The sequence below is a fragment of the Bos javanicus genome, chromosome 23 (assembly GCF_032452875.1).
Source record: "Bos javanicus breed banteng chromosome 23, ARS-OSU_banteng_1.0, whole genome shotgun sequence".
In the NCBI taxonomy this organism is placed as follows: domain Eukaryota; kingdom Metazoa; phylum Chordata; class Mammalia; order Artiodactyla; family Bovidae; genus Bos; species Bos javanicus.
Window position 1 is genome coordinate 45,318,231 of NC_083890.1, and position 20,228 is coordinate 45,338,458.

Consider the following 20,228-nt stretch of genomic DNA (forward strand, 5'->3'; position numbering starts at 1 on the left):
TAGCCTAATTTTTGCCTCAGTGCAGCCTAAAAAGGTCTTTGTGCCACTAAGAAAGGATATTCCACAGAATTTCATGGCACCAATAACCTAAAGACCACCTCTCTTTCTCAAAACAGCGAACAGTGTAGATCAGAACTAGATGGTTCACCTGTCGCTATACAACCAACTCAGTGAATCAGGAGGTCTGACAGAGAAGAGAGAGAAAAAAAAAAAAAAAGGCGCACAGAAAGGAAATGAACTGAGACAACATCACTTCTCAGCAACCGGAAGGAAAAACACACAGAGGCTCGCCACTTGCTGTCTACACATGGGGTCGCTCCGTGGGGCCGTGCTCACAGCTGCCTTCAAAAGCCGGTCTGGTGGCCGCAGCTAGAAAGAAGCACAGCCATGAGGCAAGATTGAGCTGCCACCTCCAGCCCGCCCATCCAAAGGGAGGGTGAGGACGCCAGGGAGCCCCGAGGGCCCCACCACCGCGGTTTCGCCCTGGGTGAGTTCCCCAACTCTTGCTGTGGCCTAAGGGGAGGGGCGGGCGGCAGGCTCGCTCAGACTCTGACTTCCTGAGCTGATGTCAGACAGCTGGTGGGGCTCCCCACCGTGGGCACCCCCCCTCTGCAGCTGCTGGGAGGGATACCACATGCCGCCGAGGGGCAATGAGTGGCTCCTGGTCTCCTGCAGGTTGACCTGGAGACACTGGCTTACAGGCAGCTTCAAATCGATGTGGTTCTGCATTTCAAACCTTCCTGGGTGGGTGCTTCCTGCGTGTAAAGGTCATGGCTCCTCCCCCTTCCTGCTGTCAGAGAGTTTCCCCTGCGATGACCCTGAGCTTTTACTTTTCTGAAATTATTTCAGACCCTCTAAGTGTGGGCTGTCACTTACAACTGATGGTGGATCTGAGTCCCTTATAACTGGTGGTGTTCAGCCTCTGCGGGAATGACTGAGGGACAGGAAGTGGTGACTGAGAATCACTCAGTGAGTGTCTAGACTCTGCCACGAACTGGCTGTTAGCATCCTCTCTGAGGGGGTTGGAGACAAAGGACAGTATTCTTCGTGTCCACACTGAGCCACCCCAACAGCTCCATCCTTGCATTTCTCTGTTTACATTAATTCATTTAACGAATTCGTTCGTTCAATTGCCTTTCTTCCTCAAAGAACTGGAGGCCACCTTTTTATCTTGCTGAATCTATGAATACTTCGAAATGAGAACACACGCAACGTGAAAGAGGGAAAGCCCTTCTAAACAGGTCAGGCACTGTCTAAAGCTGCCAGAGGGTTGGTGAACAGGCTGGTCCCCATGTTAGTGACCAGAAGTGAGGGCAGGGGGCTCCAGTCCTTTCAGCTCCTGCTTGGAGAGCCCCTCCCTTCCCCCCAGAAGCTGGTTTCCCATCCAGAAGTGAGTGTGAGGTAGGATCATCCACAACAGAGCCCTGGGAACCAGCCAAGCGGTCTTCCTCCAATTTTCTGTCTCCTCCCAGGTTTGCTTATTTTTTGGATATTCCTGTTCTAAGAATGGGGCAGAGGGGAGCGGTGGACAGGGCAGGGTGAGAGCCACTTCATGTGAGAGCTCCACTGTTTCTCGTGAACTAGTTCACTAAATTATTGAACAACTGTCTAGTGAGCGTTCACAGTGTGGAAGCCACATTTAAGTCAAAACATCAGTAAGATGGAACAAAACTGATATTGCCCTGCCCTCCCCCCAGCAAAAGCTTGCAATCTAGGGGAGAGGCAGATGTTGACTAATCATGACGCAAGTGTGATAAGGACCAGAGCACATAGCAGGGAAGCCTGATCTGTCTGGGAGTCAGCGAGGTTTCCATACCCGGGAACCAGGAGAACTGGAAAACGCTTGCACAAGGCAAAGCATTGGGTAGTGCCAGGCAGGAGACCCGAATTGTCTGGCTGAATTAAGGTGTGGCCAGAGGAAAGAGTAGAGTGGCTCAACAGGAGTCCAGACAAAGAGGCAGCACTGAAGATGCTGGTCATTCTAAAATTGGTGGAGAAACTTGGAGCGTTGTCGTCTGATGTGCGTTTTTAAGGAATCCCTTTTGCTGCTGTGTGGAGACTGGATGGGAGGGGCCACACCCACAGAGAGAGAGACCGGTTAGAAGGCTGATGAAGTCAGCCAAGCAAGAACATCAGTGGGAGTCCAGACAAGACAAGGGTGTCTAGTGAGTATTCACGGTGGAGACAAAATAGAGAGAAGATAGACAAAATAGACAGAGAGGCATCGAGAAGGACAATCAGCAGGACTTGGGGGCAGACAGGAAAGGAGATCCCAGGGGCAAGGTTGAAGGTGATCCCCGCTGTCCTGGTTGGGGCTTCCGAATGGATGTTGATGCTGCTCGCTGGGACTAGAAGGGTTAATGAACATCCAGGCCTGGGATGAGTTCTCTTGGATTTTGGAGGGCCTTGAACACATCCATGGGCAGATGTCAGCCAGGCCGTTGACATGCTGGCCTAGAGCCCAGAGCATAGGTCTGGGGATCCTTAGTATATACATGCTAATTGGTGCCGTGGGTTTGGATGAAATATTTTTGAGAGAGAACATCAAATGAGAAAAGAGGGGGTGGCTTGGGATGGAACCTCAAGAAATCCTAACATTTAAACAGCGAGAGGAGCATGAGCTCTCTAAGAAGACTAGGTACTTTCTTGAAAAGTTAGACACAGAATGATGACATATCCTAGCAATTCCACGCCTACCTACATTCCACTCCAAAGAACTAAAAACAGGGGCTCAAATCAGTACATGCACATGTGTTCATAACAGCAATATTCACAATTGCCAAAAAGTAGAAATAGCTTAAAAGTCCATCAACAGATGAATGGATAAATAAATTCTTATATAACCGTAAGATGGAATATTATTCAGTCACAGGATAGAATATTGTGTGGGCCTGCACGCTCAGTCATGTCCAACTCTTTGTAACCCTATGGACTATAACCCACCAGGCTCCTCTGTCCATAGGATTTTTCAGGCAGGAATACTGGAGTGGGTTACATTTCCTTCCCCAGGGGATCTTCCTGACCCAGGAATTGAACCTGTGACTCCTGTGTCTCCTGCATTGCATGTGGATTATTTACTGCTGAGCCATCGGGGAAGTCTTGATAGAATATTATTCAGCCACAATAAGGAATGAAGGCCTGATACATGCTACAACATATGTGAACCTCAAAAACATTGTTCTAAGTAAAAGAACACAGCAAGGAGATCAAACCAGTCAATCCTAAAGGAAATCAGTCCTGAATATTCATTGGAAGGACTGATGCTGAAGCTGAAACTCCAATACTTTGGCCACCTGATGTGAAGAACTGACTCATTGGAAAAGAACCTGATGCTGGGAAAGATTGAAGGCTGGAGGAGAAGGGGACGACAGAGGATGAGACGGTTGGATGGCATCACCAAGTCACTGAACACAAGTTTGATCAAGCTCCAGGAGTTGGTGATGCACAGGGAAGAATGCCATGCTACAATCCATGGGGTCTCAAAGAGTCAGACACAACTAAGCAACTGAACTGAAGTAAAAGAAAACTAGATCCCAAAATGTATGATTCCATTTAAAGGAAATACCAAGAATGGGGAAATCAATAGAAACAGAATGGAGATTGGGGGCTGGGAGCAGGGAAATATGGGGAACCACTGCTTCATGGGTACAGGGTCTCCTTTCGGGGTGATCCAGTTGTTTGGAACTAGACAGAGGTGGTGGCTGCCCCACACTGTGGCTATATGGAATGTCACTGAATTGTTCTCTTTAAACTGGCTAATTTATGTTGTGTGAGTTTTAGTTCAATATTTTAAAAAGTTGGCGGGGGGCAGGGGTAGGAAAAAGACTAGAAAAGTATAAGCAGAGGTGCAGGATTACGGACTGACTTTGGTCAAATTATGTAACTTCTGGTGCCTCTTCCTTTATATGTAAATAAGGGGAAATTAGTCACTATTGTGAAGGGCTGCGGTAAGGATTACATGTGATTTTTTTTTTAACTATCTAGCAGAGAAAGGGTGTAGTAGAAGCAGAGTCCTGCCTACATTCTTCAGGCCTCAGCACAACTTTGAGCTGACTTCTAACAGCTGAATCTTTATCTCATGACCTGAGGGCTCTCTCCAGGCCAAGTAGAGCCATTTCCATTGCCCAAAGGCAAATGAAAAGCCCCAGGGATTAACTCTCTCATGGGCTATAGATTAGCACAGTTCAGTTCAGTTCAGTTCAGTTGCTCAGTCATGTCCAACTCTGCAACCCCATGAATTGCAGCATGCCAGGCCTCCCTGTCCATCACCAACTCCCGGAGTTCACTCAGACTCACGTCCATCCAGTCAGTGATGCCATCCAGCCATCTCATCCTCTGTCGTCCCCTTCTCCTCCTGCCCCCAATCTCTCCCAGCATCAGAGTCTTTTCCAATGAGTCAACCCTTCGCATGAGGTGGCCAAAGTATTGGAGTTTCAGCTTTAGCATCATTCCTTCCAAAGAACACCCAGGACTGATCTTTAGAATGTACTGGTTGGATCTCCTTGCAGTCCAAGGGACTCTCCAGAGTCTTCTCTGACACCATAGTTCAAAAGCATCAATTCTTTGGTGCTCAGCTTTCTTCACAGTCCAACTCTCACATCCATACATGACTACTGGAAAAACCATAGTCTTGACTAGACGGACCTTTGTCGGCAAAGTAATGTCTCTGCTTTTGAAATATGCTATCTAGGTTGGTCATAACTTTCCTTCCAAGGAGTAAGCATCTTTTAATTTCATGGCTGCAATCACCATCTGCAGTGATTTTGGAGCCCCCAAAAATAGTCTGACACTGTTTCCACTGTTTCCCCATCTATTTGCCATGAAGTGATGGGACCAGATGCCATGATTTTAGTTTTCTGAATGTTGAGCTTTAAGCCAATTTTTTCACTCTCCTCTTTCACTTTCATCAAGAGGCTTTTTAGATACCCAGCTCCATTAGAGTGGAATACTCTAAGACTGTCTTCACTTCAGTCACTCAGTTGCGTCCGACTCTTTGCGACCCCATGGACTGCAGCACGCCAGGCTTCCCTGTCCATCACCAACTCCTGGAGCTTACTCAAGCTCATGTCCATCGAGTCAGTGATGCCATCCAACCTTTTCATCCTCTGTCGTACCCTTCTCCTCCAGCCTTCAATCTTTCCCAGCATCACGGTCTTTTCCAGTGAGTCATTTCTTCACATCAGGTGGCCAAAGTATTGGGAGTTTCAGCTTTAGCATCAGTCCTTCCAATGAACATCCAGGACTGGTCTCCTTTAGGATGGACTGGTTGGATCTCCTTGCAGTCCAAGGGACTCTCAAGAGTCTTCTCCAACACCACAGTTCAAAAGCATCAATTCTTTGGCACTCAGCTCTCTTCACAGTCCAACTTTCACATCCATACATGACCACTGGAAAAACCATAGCCTTGACTAGACAGACCTTTGTTGGCAAAATAATGTCTCTGCTTTTTAAAATGCTGTCTAGGTTGGTCATAACTTTCCTTCCAAGGAGTAAGCGTCTTTTAATTTCTTGTCTGCAGTCACCATCTGCAGTGATTTTGGAGCCCCCAAAAATAAAGTCAGCCACTGTTTCCACTGTTTCCCCATCTATTTGCCATGAAGTGATGGGACCGGATGCCATGATCTTAGTTTTCTGAATGTTGAGCTTTAAGCCAACTTTTTCACTCTCCTCTTTCACTTTCATGAAGAGGCTCTTTAGTTCCCTTGGTATCTCTAATTTTCTTGAAGAGATCCCTATCTTTCCCATTCTATTATTTTCATCTATTTCTTTGCATTGATCACTGAGGAAGACCATCTTACCTTTTCTCAAAGTTTCCTCCTGGACTTATGCCCCCCATTGCCCACAGTGGCAACTGACTTGGTCATGTGCCCTTTCTGGCTTTCCTCTCTTCTCTTTTCACTCTTCCCTCCCCCCAGCACTCTTCCTACCCATTCAAGGGCCCTGTGTGGGAGGGCCTTTCTCATCCCCTTGTGAGATTTCACATGGCAAAAGACCCAGGCCCCAGAACCCGGGAGGGTCCATTATACTCCGCACCTCCTGTACAAAACCGCACCACGTGAAGACACCTCCCACCTTGAATCACCTCCACTCCCCCTCTGCTTCCTGGCCTTCCCATAACTCATTTGATCAAAATTTCCAAAGTGTGGGACACAATAAGTGGGTATGGTAGGCGACATCAGATGTGGCATTTAATCACACTGAGTCACTCGACTTAGTCACTGTGTCATGGAGAGAGATCTTCCATTTCACTCTTTTCATCCTTTGATGTAGGCCTGATCTGAAGACCCATCTAACTGTGGCTATTTACCTTTTCCACAAAGACCTCAGGCTGTGAGCCATCAGCAGGCAGTGGTAGCTAGCTAAAATTTAATGGCACAATTCTGTCTTCTAGTAACCACAGTGGCACTGGCTTTTTATTTGCAGAAGTGGCATGAAAGGTTTTTATTTTTTAATTTACATATCTTTAAAAGAAGGTGTCTTTATTTATTTTCCTTTTTTTTGTTTTTGTATTCTTCCAGTTTTTTTTGAGATATAGTTGACATACAGCAACAAATAATTTAAGGTGTACAACATAATGATTTGACTTAGATACATCATGAAGTGATTGTCATAGTAGAACATCCATCATCTCATATAGATACAACATTAAAGAAATTGAAAAAAATATTTTTTCCTCGTGATGAGAATTCTTAGGATTTATACCCTTAAAAACTTCCATGTATAACATAGAACAATGGTAATTATATTTGTCATGTGGTATGTTATCTGGTGGTTCAGCGGTAAAGAATCCACCTGCCAATGCAGGAGACAAGGGTTCAGTGCCTGGCTCAGGAAGATCCCCTGGAGAAGGAACTGGTGCCCCACTCCAGTACTCTTGCCTGGAGAATCCCATGGACAGAGGAACCCAGCAGGCTACAGTCCATGGGGTCACAGAGTCGGACACGACGGAACGACTACACCACATTACATCCCAAGTACTTATAACTGGAAATTTGTACTTTTTGACCACCTTCATCCAATTGGCCGTCCTCCACCACCCTAAAAGTGGGTCAGTTTAAAGTAAAGGACCGTGTCCCTCCTGGTACTGGCAGCACACTTGATGAGGAAACCCCGACAGGTGGGGCCTGACGGAGGGAAGACTTGGAGAGAGGTCTGCGAGAGCAGGTGCTCCGCAACGGCATGGCTGTGTCCCGTCCACCCAGCTGCAGGGCCAGGAGGGGTGGACGTCCTGGGCAGGGGCTGGCTGAGCCAGCCTCGTGTGTGCACCAGGCTTTTTTGGTCATTAAAATAAGCAACTTGACTGTGCCCGCCATGGCTCCCACATGTCCAGGCCGTGAGGGGAAAGACTGCCTGAGATGGGCACAGCCCCAGGCTCCTGGTCGAGGAGTCCTGCCCTGAGGACTGAGGCTGGCCGTTCAGGAGTAACTCAGCAGAGGTGCCGACGTGCCCACTTTCCTTTGCACGTTCACTTCAGATTAGAAGTTGTGGTGGAAGGAGGTCTATAATTCAACTGTATTTAATTTTTTTAAAGTTTTTTTTATTTGGCTGTGCTGAGTCTTCATAGCTGTGCAGGCTTTTCTCTAGTCGCGGAGAGCAGGGGGCTCCTCTCTAGTTGCTGTGCGCAGGTTTCTCACTGTGGTGGCTGCTCTTGTTTCGGAGTCGGGCTCTTAGGGCACGTAGGTTCAGTAGTTGTGGCTCCCGGGCCCTAGAGCACAGGCCCAGTGGTTGTGACGTGTGGGCTTAGCTACTCCGAGGTACGTGGGATCTTCCCTGACCAGGGATCGAACCCGTGCCTCCTGCATGGGCAGGCAGATTCTTTACCACTGAGCCACCCGGGCAGCCCTTCTACTTAATTTCTATTGGCGGCTGTTCTTCCCCAAGCCTCTCCCTCCACTTTCCAAGGAAGATGGTAAATGGGGGCTGCTAATCCAGATCCATTTCACTTGAGAAAAATTTTTAAATACGCGAAACATCTCATGCTGCAAAGAACTATATGTGATGTGCACGCACATTCTAAATAATAGTAGAAGTAAGAAAACAAATACGTGTGTACCCACTGCCCACCTTCCCAACACGTGAAGGGAAATGCTGTCTTAAATTTTGTATTAATTACACTCCATTATTTTTCTTTTTAGACTGGCCTCATGTGCCTATATATATACATGTATAAGCAACTTATATGTAGTTAATTTATATGCAGTTTATGTGTATATGCAGTTTATTTTTGCCTGTTTGGGAACTTAAACACAGGTAATCATACCATATACATTCCTCCATAACTGACTCTGTGACTCCAGACTGACTCTGTGTCATTTTGGAGGGTTATCCATATGGATGCGGATAGATGCTGATGACTCATTTTCACGGCTGTAGAGCATTCTGTTGTGTAAACAAGTGGCAGTCTACTTATCATCTCTACCATCTCTATCTCTACTTATTATCTCTATCAATGACAGTCCTAGGTCATTGCCAAAGATGAAGGTTCAAGAATGATTGCAGGAAAGCATAATGCCTCCCAAATTTCTCCCTCTCTCATGTACAAGACCCTACCAGCAGAGGTGTGAAGCAGCTTTGCCTTATGTTAGAAACTGGTTTTAACTGGGGGTAACAGGTGAATGAACTAGGCACCTAAAAGCCAGAAGGAAAAAAAAAAATATCAAAGGAGGAAAGGGTCCTTAAATGAAAGGAAAGGATAAATAAAAATAACTGGCCATAGCATCACAAGGAGTTGGACACGACTGAACGACTGAGCACACATCCACAGAGGGAAAGAGGAAATAGAACTGACTCCTGGAAGGAGAACTGTCCTGATTGTGGGCACGTTCAGGGAAGCTTTCACTCTCACTGTCCACTTCCCCTACCGCAGAAACCCTTAGTGCAAGGATCTGTGTGATACTTAGTTTTCAAAAGCACCCTTTGCCAAAATCAGCAAACGGCCGTGATGAGTTCTAACCACTCTGCTAGATCCTAAAGAGTCCACTTTTCATACAAAACTCCCCCGGAGCCTTCCCACTAGTGTATTTTTAGATTCATCTTTTCCTTAGAGTATATGGGACTGTTCATCACATAGTCATCGAATGGTACCGTGTCCGTGAACCTCTCATAACCTTTTGGCTGTTTCCATGGCTCTGAAATTCCCCACCCACAGCTTCGCCCATAAGGAGTGGAAACATTTAGAGGAAGTGATACTATCAGCGGCTGAGCATCACCATGGGAAGCATTTTCCCCTAAAAGCACGGTGGTGGGCCTGTACCATCACAGCACGGCTCTTGCAAGTGCAGTGTTCTCTCAGCACCTGTGTCTCTAGAGGGAAACGTGCAGCAGAAACGGAACGCTGGGCGGCAGTGCGCTCTGTCCGTCCGCAGAGCAGAGATGTTGAGGTCGATAGCGAGTGTCAGGGTTAGTGTTACTGGGCTGGCCGGAGCAACTGGTAGAGTGCTTAAGAGGGCAGCTCTGGAGCCAGCCACCTGGGTGGGAAGCCCTCCTCCACCAGCCAGCCGCTGTGTGCTCCTGAGCAAGTTACTTTATCTTTCTGTTTCTCAATTTCTTATCTGCAGCAAGGAGGTAATAACAGTCCTACCTCACTGGGTGGTTTTGAAAGTTATGAGTCAATACTCGGTTTTGAGTGTTCCATAAATCAACATACACCAAATCCCTAAAGCAGTTATTTGACACATTTAATGCTCGATATTTATTAGCTGATAAGAGGAAGAGGGGGAGACAGAATAAGCTTTTTCAAAGAAGGAATCTAAAGAATGAGTGGGATTTGACAAGAAAAGAGCGTTCCATAAGAGGAGAGTATGGAGATATATATTTAGAGAGAGAAGTCTTCTAGGGTGAATGAGTCAATCCAATTAAATTCAGCTCAATCTCTGTAAAGAAAGTCAAAATGGTATACATCTCATTACCTAGGTGATAATCCGGATTACAGAGGCACAAGTATCAAAAGGAAATTTAGGAAGGATTTTTTTTAAGTTAGCTTTCCTTTGTGATCATGTTGACCAACCTGCGTATCAGCAAATATTAACGGAGTCCCTACAATGGTCCCCACCAGCATGGATCTTTTTTTCAAGTGAGTTAAAAGTCAGAAAATTATTGGGATCATTTGTTTCATTTGTGTTGGTTTGTAAGGTACCCAAGTATTAGAATAGTTTCCTCATCATTAATAAACAGAAAAAAAACTTGTATTTTATTTTTGGTCATATATTAGAGCTTGCAAGATCTTAGCTCCCTGACCAGGGATTGAACCTGCACCCTCAGCAGTGAAAGCTCAGAGTCCTAACAACTGGTCCACCAGCCAAGTCCCTGTATTACCTTTAAAGCATAGACAACTCTTGATTTTCTGTGTTAATGAGGACTCACAGGAATAAATATAGTTGATAGATTAAATTATGTTTATCTGTAAGTTAAATCATCATCGTTTGCCTCTTAAGTTCAATGCCTTCCCCCATCTGTTTGGATTTCTGGTTATCCTTCTTTCCTTCTCTCTCATTCTCAATTTGCAAACGGCCACCCGGGCCCAGGGGAGATAGGAGAAGCAGCTGTCTTATTCTCCCCAGTAAGTTCTAAGCAGCCTCTTGGTCACTGAACAAAGTGACCTTGGCAAACACCTTATCACCGTCTCCCAAAAAAGAAATGCAATGTGTCCCTGAAACACTGGGGCTTCCCTGGTGGCTTAGTGGTAAAGAATCTGCCTGCTATGCAGGAGACCCAGGTTCGATCCCTGGGTTGAGAAGATCCCCTGGAGGGGGGCATGGCAACCCACTCTAGTATTCTTGCCTGGAGAATCCCATGCACAGAGTAGCCTGATGGGCTACGGTTCGTGAGGTCGCAAGGAGTCAGACACGACTGACATGACTAAGCCGCAGCAGCCCTGAAACACTGAGGCTTGTGCTTGTTACCCCTGATCACACAGCCCTGTGAGAGCCAAGATCCTGTCATGTATATCTCTGATTGTTCAGACAGGAAAGCCAGACATTTCATAGTTCGGCAGGATTAATTTGCAAGGGATGCTGTTTGGAAGGTGCCAAAACAGCTCGTAGCTAAATTGAAGTACCTATGGCAATTAGTTGGTCCCAAAGGGTATTATTATTCACCCTTAGAATCACATTGCCAAGGACAGAGCTGAGGAGCTTGGTCTTCAGGAAAGAGTTAAAAAAAAAAATCAGACAGAAACATTACAAAAATTTCCACTGAAAACTAAGTTCCTTAGAAGAAAAGCTGAGAGATTTGCTAATGTGTAGCTTTCTCTGAGCCCAAGGATGGTCCTCAGCATTTGGGAAGAAAACACAGGGTGTTTGAATGATGGTGGTGGGAGAGGGGACTCCAGGCAGACAGATGGGAATATAGCAGGGCAGGGTGAGTTCTTTAGAATAAGGATCCATTTTAGAGTGAACTACACAGGGGGATGAGTCCAATCTGCTTTCGCCAAGATTCTTACCAATGGGAGAGATTGATAAAACATATTTGCTCCGCTGTGTTTTTCAAAAGTTCAACCATCTAATACCTTTAGCAGGCACATCATACTGCCTGAATGTCAAACATTTCCTTGCTGTAGGATGATCACAGTAGAGAGGAATGTTATTCTTATCCAGCCATTGGTAAGACTTTGTCTTCCTTAATCCCAGAACCTAAATCACTGGTTACTTCAGAGGCTCTGACCTAAATCTTAATTGATGCCATCACCTGTTTAGACCACTGTGTGTGTGATTTCAGCCAAACAAACCCAGGAGGAAGGATTAAGGTGGCTGCAGTGGAGAACGGCTGACATTCTGACCAGTCACGCCGTGAGTTTATTGCAACACCCCTTACCTTTAGCTCTGTAAGTTTCTCCTCTTGAAGTAACCCTCCTGTCTTGACATCCAACATGGTGAAAACTAGGGTTTTGTTTCATGTTTTTGATTTTCCTCTTTAATCTTGGTGCTAGTTAACACCACTGGATCAAAACGTTAATAGCTAACAAACATTTAGATGTGTGCCATCATGTCTGACCCTTTGCAATCCCATGGACTGTAGCCCACCAAGCTCTGCTGTCCATGGGATTCTCTAGGCAAGAATACTGAAGCAGGTTGCCTTTTCCTTCTCCAAGGGATCTCCCCTACCCAGGGATTAAACCTGTTCCTCCTGCACTGGCAGGCGGATTCTTTACCACTGAGCCACCGGGGAAGCCAGCATTAAGGCGCTAACTTACAATCCCATCAGAACATTGACCCGCATCAACTTATTTAATGTTCACAGCAGTCCCGGGGAGTGTTATTATATCCTCCACTCTACAGAAAATGAAACTGAGGAGACCAAGGCGGTATGAAGTGACTTATGTGAAGTCAGGCAAGTGATCATTTGACAACTGCTAAAACTGAAACCCCAGTCTTTCAAATAAGGTATTTGCATAAAGACGTTCATCTAATGACTAAGCAGCTCCTTGCAGTGGATCCTTACAGCATAGATGCGTTTGGTGTGAAGACACTGATTTTTCTTAGAGGAAAATGCATTTATTTAAAGATGGGAGGCTTTTCATTTTATTCCCATCTTTCCCTTGTTGCTTATTAAGTGCTAGCCTTGAAGAGCCAAGCTTTCCTGTAGAAAAATCTACCGTATTTATGAAGTGATCCTTGAGTACCACCAGTTTTTCTTCTTAAATTCCATTTCCTTTTTCTGGCGCTTGTTTTGACCAAGTCCTCTTTCCATATGCCTAATATCCATGGGCTCCTTCCAATTTGACTTTTATCAAAATGTGCTTGTTGGGAAAGATTTGATCTCATTGATTTTAACTGGTGGGATGTCAAGCCGTTACTCTCCTGCTAGTTCCATTTTAAGTCATATTCCTTGCTATGAAATGAGAAACTTGCTTCTCTAGGAAGAGGGGTTTGAGGGAGTAGATGGAGATGAGGTTTTAAAACAAGGACAGCTTCCTTTACCCTCTAAATTCTACTGTATCTATATGTACTCTGCTTACCCAGCCCCATCTCTAACTAGAGCATCTTGACCCATCAACTGAAGCATCATAGCAACTTGCCACATGTTTGTTTTGACACATAGAAAACAGGCATTTAGAAGAAAGTTGCTTTTCTTTGGACTTCCCTGGTGGTCCCATGGTTAAGACCTTACACTTCCAGTGCAAGGGGCACGGGTTCGATCCCTGGGATGGGAAGTTCTGTGTGGCATGGCCAGAAAAACATGCAGGTTGTTTTCCTTTGAAAGAAGTGCAAGAATGTTTGTGGAATGCTGGGATCATCTAGTTTCCTCAGTGAAAAGAAACAGGATGTTTCTGCATTCATTAAAAGGTTTGAAAAGTAGGAAGGAGTAAAGGTGATTGGGAAATCATTTCAGCAAACAGAATGTTAAGTATTCTGTTTTTAGACAATGTGTTCCGTTTAGAGAACAAGTAATAGAAACTGTGGTCACCATAATGAAAGGGGATGAAATCACCCCTTCCCGTCCAGCTTCTACCCCAGTTCTTCTGAACACTCAGCCTGCTGTACTGACTCCATCACCGATACCACAGTGACCAGTCTCCAGTGGCCATGAGGAGACCACGGAAGAGGTGAAGAAAAAGGAAAGAGTCGAGGTTCCAGTTAGCTGTCAGGAAAAAATGTTATAATGCTGCTGCTGCTAAGTCGCTTCAGTCGTGTTCGACTCTGTGCGACCCCACAGACGGCAGCCCACCAGGCTCCCCCGTCCCTGGGATTCTCCAGGCAAGAGCCCTGGAGTGGGTTGCCATTTCCTTCTCCAATGCATGAAAGTGAAAAGTGAAAGTGAAGTCGCTCAGTCGTGTCCAACTCTTAGCGACCCCATGGACTGCAGCCCACCAGGCTCCTCCGTCCATGGGATTTTCCAGGCAAGAGTACTGGAGTGGGTGCCATTGCCTTAACAATGTTAAAAACGGTGGGATGAGTTCCATATCATTCCCCTCCCTTTTCCTTCCTCCTAGATGTTTCGGCTTCTTGAAGACGTTCTACTTGTCACTGAGCTGCAGGAAATGTATGGTAGATTTCCTGATGAGCACGTGGAAAGGATGGGTGGCTGATGCGTAATAAAACAATAGTAGTTTTATTGAGCATTTAGTATATTCTGAGCAAACACTCCCCCCTTTAACTCACAATCTCCCAATGAAGGAGGCATTATTATTGTAATTCTGGAGCCTCCACAGGGTTAGAAGCAGGGGCTCTGAAACCAGCCTGCCTGGGTCCAAATCCCAGCTGGGTCATGTGCCCGCTATGTGACCTTAGGGTGGTTACGTAACCTCTCCATGAACCAGCTTCGTCGCCTTCAAAATTAAAGTAGTGATAATGTCACACACCTGTGTCAGGGTCCCCAAGCCCACCCGTGGGTTTGATGTCTCACTAGGAGGACTTATAGGACTCAGCATATAACCATACTAAGATCTGTTACACCTATCCATGGGATTCTCCGGGCACCAATACTGGAATGGGTTGCTGTGCCCTCTTCCAGGGGATCTCCCTGACCCAGAGATCCAACCCGAGTCTCCTGCATTGGCAGGCAGATTCTTTATCACTAGCACCACCTAGGAAGCCCAGCTATTGCATCAAATGCATACAAATCAACCTCAGCAAAAGGAAAACAAATAGGGCAAAGCCCAGAGGAAACCAGGCAAAAACTGCCAAGGTTCATCTCTCAGCGGAGTCACATAGGACATGCTTAAATCTTCCTGCAACGAGTTATGGGAGGTGTGAAGTGCTGTCTACTGGGAAGCTCACTGGAGACTCAGGGCCAGAGCGTTGACTGAGCACTGGTTGCTTGGGCACCCTCTGTGTGACATATCAAAAGTCAAGATTCCCAGGAGGCAGCAGCATAAACCCCATGTTTATACAGTTAGGTGCAGGGAATAATTCTCCTCGGAATGATAGGAACCCTCTTGAAATCCAAGTTCTAAGATGCTGCTAATGGTCAGCCTTGCAAGCAAGTCTTTTTAAGGATAGCAACCTCAGGCCTGCTATGTTAAGTCTTTTTTGTACATCATCTTGTTGGATTATTGTGAAATTAGATGAAGTAACATATATCCATTCCAGTATTCTTGCCTGGAGAATCCCATGGACAGAGGAGTCCGGTGGGCTACCATCCATAAGGTTGCAAAGACTTGGACACCACTGAGTTAGCACAACATATACCTACTGCTTACTGTATATTTACCTACTGGTCGCATAGCGGGCACACGACCCAGCTGGGATTTGGACCCAGGCAGGCTGGTTCCAGAGCCCTTTTGCTTCTAACCTCTGTGGAGGCTCCAGAATTATAGTAAGGTAGGCTTCAGCAATACATGGCCCATGAACTTCCAGATGTTCAAGCTGGTTTTAGAAAAGACAGAGGAACCAGAGATCAAATTGCCAACATCTGCTGCATCATAGAAAAAGCAAGAGAGTTCCAGAAAAACATCTATTTCTGCTTTATTGACTATGCCAAAGCCTTTGATTGTGTGGATCACAATAAACTGTGGAAAATTCTGAAAGAGATGGGAATACCAGACCACCTGACCTGCCTCTTGAGAAACCTATATGCAGGTCAGGAAGCAACAGTTAGAACTGGACATGGAACAACAGACTGGTTACAAATAGGAAAAGGAGTACGTCAAAGCTGTATATTGTCACCCTGCTCATTTAACTTACATGCAGAGTACATCATGAGAAATGCTGGACTGGAAGAAGCACAAGCTGGAATCAAGATTGCCAGGAAAAATATCAATAACATCAGGTATGCAGATGATACCATCCTTATGGCAGAAAGTGAAGAGGAACTCAAAAGCCTCTTGATGAAAGTGAAAGAGGAGAGTGAAAAAGTTGGCTTAAAGCTCAACATTCAGAAAACGAAGATCATGGCATCTGGTCCCATCACTTCATGGCAAATAGATGGGGAAACAGTGGAAACAGTGTCAGACTTTATTTTTGGGGGCTCCAAAATCACTGCAAATGGTGACTGCAGCCATGAAATTAAAAGACGCCTACTCCTTGGAAGGAAAGTTATGACCAACCTAGATAGCATATTCAAAAGCAGAGACATTACTTTGCCGACAAAGGTCTGTCTAGTCAAGGCTATGGTTTTTCCTGTGGTCATGTATGGATGTGAGAGTTGGACTGTGAAGAAAGCTGAGCACCAAAGAATTGATGCTTTTGAACTGTGGTGTTGGAGAAGACTCTTGAGAGTCCCTTGGACTGCAAGGAGATCCAACCAGTCCATCCTAAAGGAGATCAGTCCTGGGTGTTCATTGGAAGGAATGATGCTAAAGCTGAAACTCCAATACTTTGGCCACCTCATGCAAAGAGTTGACTCATTGGAAAAGACCCTGATGCTGGGAAAGATTGAAGGTGGGAGGAGAAGGGGACGACAGAGGATGACATGGCTGGATGGCATCAATGACTCGATGGACGTGAGTCTGGATGGACTCCGGGTATTGATGATGGTGTGGTGCAATTCATGGGGTCACAGAGAGTCGGACACAACTGAACGACTGAACTGAACTGAAGCAGTAAGTAAGTATATAGTAAGTAGTACTGCTTACAACAGTGCTTTATACTTAGGAAGCCCTGAAAAAGTTTTTAGCCATAATTATTAAGTGGAAAAAAAAAATACTAGGTTTAGAATGCTGGTGGGACTACCCTGGTGGTCCATTGGTTAAAATTGCACTTCCAATGCAGGTGACGTGGGTTCTATCCCTGGTCAGGGAACTTTGGTAAAGAATCTGCCTGCCAATGCAGGAGACATGGGTTCGATCCCTGGATTGGGATGATCCCCTGGAAAAGGAATGGCAACCCACTCCAGTATTCCTGCCATGGACAAAAGAGTATGGTGGGCCACAGTCCATGGGGTCGAAAAAGAGTCAGACATGACTTAGAAACTAAACAACTCCAACTCCAGCTCAGCTTTCACCAGGTTTTCGTGTCTTTGGCTATGTCCATGGAATGGGTAGTAGATGCATTCGTTGGCCAGATGCGAAGGTGCTTTAGACAACTGTGGCCCAGTCTTATTAAGCTGAATCAAATAAATCCTTGTATCGAATTGTAGCCCTTGACTGCAATTGAGAGGGAATCCCATCGAGAGGGATCTTTTAATTAAAAAAAAAAAAAGATTTAGAAATGGGACACGGCTAACAGAGTACTTTGAATATTGCCTCAATAGTTCAATTCTAAAAGAGAAACTTTACAAGGAAAGAAATTTAAGTTAAAAGTATGCGTTATCTCTGGGGATTGCAGTATGGCCGTACAGTATGATGAAATGAAGAGTCTAGGAGCAATAATTTATTTTGACATATAGCATAGTTCATTGTTACACATGTGCCTCTTCCAATAAATGAAATTTTTGTAAACTTCCTGGCCATTTTGTCCCCCACAGAGCCACATGTAAAATTTCCACATGGCAAATGGTCAATAAAGATCTATTCCTTTAACATTCAATTCCTAATATCAGTTCAGTTCAGTCGCTCAGTAGTGTCGAACTCTTTGCGACCCCGTGGACTGCAGCATGCCAGGCTTCCCTGTCCGTCACCAACTCCCGGAGCTTGCTCAAGCACGTTTTTTGAACGTTGAGTTTTAAGCCAGCTGTTTCACTCTCCTCTTTCACTTTCATCAAGAGGCTCTTTAGTTCTTCTTCGCTTTCTGCCGTAAGTGTGGTGCCATCTGCGTGACTGAGGTTATTGATATTTCTCTAGGCAATCCTGATTCCAGTTTGTGCTGCATCCAGCCCATGTACTCTGCATATAAGTTAAATAAGCAGGGTGAGAATATACAGCCTTGACGTACTCCTTTCCCAATTTAGAACCAGTCTGTGCTTGCTTCTTGACCTGCTTCTAACTGTTGCTTCTTAACCTGCATACAGATTTCTCAAGAGGCAGGTCAGCTGGTCTGGTATTCCCATCTCTTGAAGAATTTCCCAGTTTGTTGTGATCTACACAGTCAAAGTCTTTGGCGTAGTCAATAAAGCAGAAGTAGATGTTTTTCTATAATTCTCTTGCTTTTTCAATGGATGTTGGCAATTTGATTTCTGGTTCTTGTGCCTTTTCTAAATCCAGCTTGAACATCCGGAAGTTCACATTTCACGTACTATTGAAATCTGGCTTGGAGAATTTTGAGCATTACTTTTCTAGTGTGTGAGATGAGTGCAATTATGCGATAGTTTGAATATTCTTTGGCATTGCCTTTCTTTGGAATTGGAATGAAAATTGACCTTTTCCAGTATTGTGGCCACTGCTAAGTTTTCCAAATTTGCTGGCATATTGAGTGAAGCACTTTCATAGCATCATCTTTTAGGATTTGAAATAGCTCAACTGGAATTCCATCACCTCTACTAGCTTTGTTCATAGTGATGCTTCCTAAGGCCCACTTGACTTCACATTCCAGGATGTCTGGCTCTAGGTGAGTGATCACACCATTGTGGTTATCTGGGTCCTGAAGATCTTTTTTGTATAGTTCTTCTGTGTATTCTTGCCATCTCTTCTTGATATCTTCTGCTTCTGTTAGGTCCATACCATTTCTGTCATTTATTTTGCCAATTTTTGCATGAAATATTCCCTTGGTATCTCTAATTTTCTTGAAGAGATCTCTAGTCTTTCCTATTCTATTGTTTTCCGCTATTTCTTTGCATTGGTCACTGAGGAAGGCTTTCTTATCTCTCCTTGCTATTCTTTGGAACTCTACCTTCAAATGGGTATACCTTTCCTTTTCTCCTTTGCTTTTCGCTTCTCTTCTTTTTTCAGCTATTTGTAAGGCCTCCTCAGACAATCATTTTGCCTTTTTGTATTTCTTTTTCATTCTTTAACATTCAATTCCTAATATATTGCCACCTAATAAGAGATTCACCTCTGGGCATGGTGGCTTATGACTTCTCCCACATGTGTAGGTGGGTATTTCCTGGATGACTATAGTCAACCCAGGGCCAGATTTTTACACCTACACAAATCCTATCCTCCAGTGAGAAAAGCAAGCTGAGAAGGGAACTAAAGTGAAAGAACAATGTGACTGGGATTGTTTAATATTATAATTTGAGGAATAAATAATGGAACCTGGAAAAAATAAGTGAAACTCATAGAATATGGAGGTAGAAGTATTGACTGTGGCTCTGGTTGCTTGTAGCTGGGCCCAAGCGTGCTAGTGAAAGGCTTGACTTGCAGAAGAGGAGCACGAGGCAGAACACGCAAAAGAGGGAGACAGAAAAAGAGAAAGACGAAAGGGGAAGAAAGGCCGCATAGCACCATTCATTCGCACTTTATTTTTTTCCTACGCAGTCTCCTTTAAGTATTCCTTTAATAGGTCCTCTGCTGTTGTTCAGACTAACTTCTTCCTGCCGTGTACCAGGGTCACATTTAGATTTTATACACGCACACACACACACACACACACACACATCTACAGGAGAAATACCCGTTTTCCTCCTAAAGTAACTTGATTCTCCAAATGGAGAGTCTTTCTCTTCTCTCTTTGTTTGGGGGCGTGTCTGGGTCTAGGTCGGGTTGCAGCCACGCATAGATCTCTGTAGTCCACGAAACAGTTCTTGCACCAATGCAGATGTGTGGGAAGACAGTGCCAAGGTGCTCACCGGTACACAGGCACCAACAGAGAACCAACAGGCCAGCGGATGCAGGATGATTAGGAGCCCTGCACGGCCCGAGCAGGCACTGGAATCATTCATTCTGAGGCTTCCAGGGCGGGTAATGACAAGTTTACCCACAGAAATGAAAAGCTATAGAATCCGCTTGCCAGTGCAGGAGACGTGGGTTCCAATCCCTGGGTTGGGAAGATTCCCTTGGAGAAGGCAATAGCAACCCACTCCAGCATTCTTGCCTGGGAAATCCCATGGGCAGAGGAGCCCGGTGGGCTACAGTCCATGGGGTCGCAAAGAGTCGGACACGACTGGGCGACCAAACAATGTCTCAGCAAGTCAATTTAAAAACTTAAATATGAGGAGAAGGAGTAATGGGTGAAAAGTAAATCAACCAGCATTATAGAATGGAGTCTTTGAGAGTCCAGTGAGTGTGACTGGAGGCCCTGGGAGAGGCAGCACACTTTATTGTATTCAGCACAAAGCCCCTAAAGCTGAGAGCAGGAAATCCTGTTGTTCCCGCCTGTGTCCTCAGCTGAGGTCCCCAGATACCATCAGTATTCCTGAGCTAGCCAGCCGAGACCTCTCTGACACGCGAAGGGGTGCAGGACACGATATGCTTTAGAAAGTTGGTAGAAAAGTCACTGTTGTTGAGGACAATAAGACATTGATCCAAGGGTGCT

The 20,228-nt window shown here is 45.3% G+C and overlaps 1 protein-coding gene across 1 annotated transcript in view; it reads left to right on the forward strand.

Annotated features, from left to right (window-relative positions):
* The first annotated feature begins 269 nt into the window (after nt 1–269).
* NEDD9 (neural precursor cell expressed, developmentally down-regulated 9) overlaps nt 270–20,228 on the forward strand; it is a 190,168-nt gene continuing 170,209 nt past the window's right edge. Inside the window, exon 1 of the mRNA XM_061398868.1 lies at nt 270–487. The gene's annotated coding sequence lies outside the window, so the exon portion shown is untranslated. The remainder of the gene's footprint in view (nt 488–20,228) is intronic.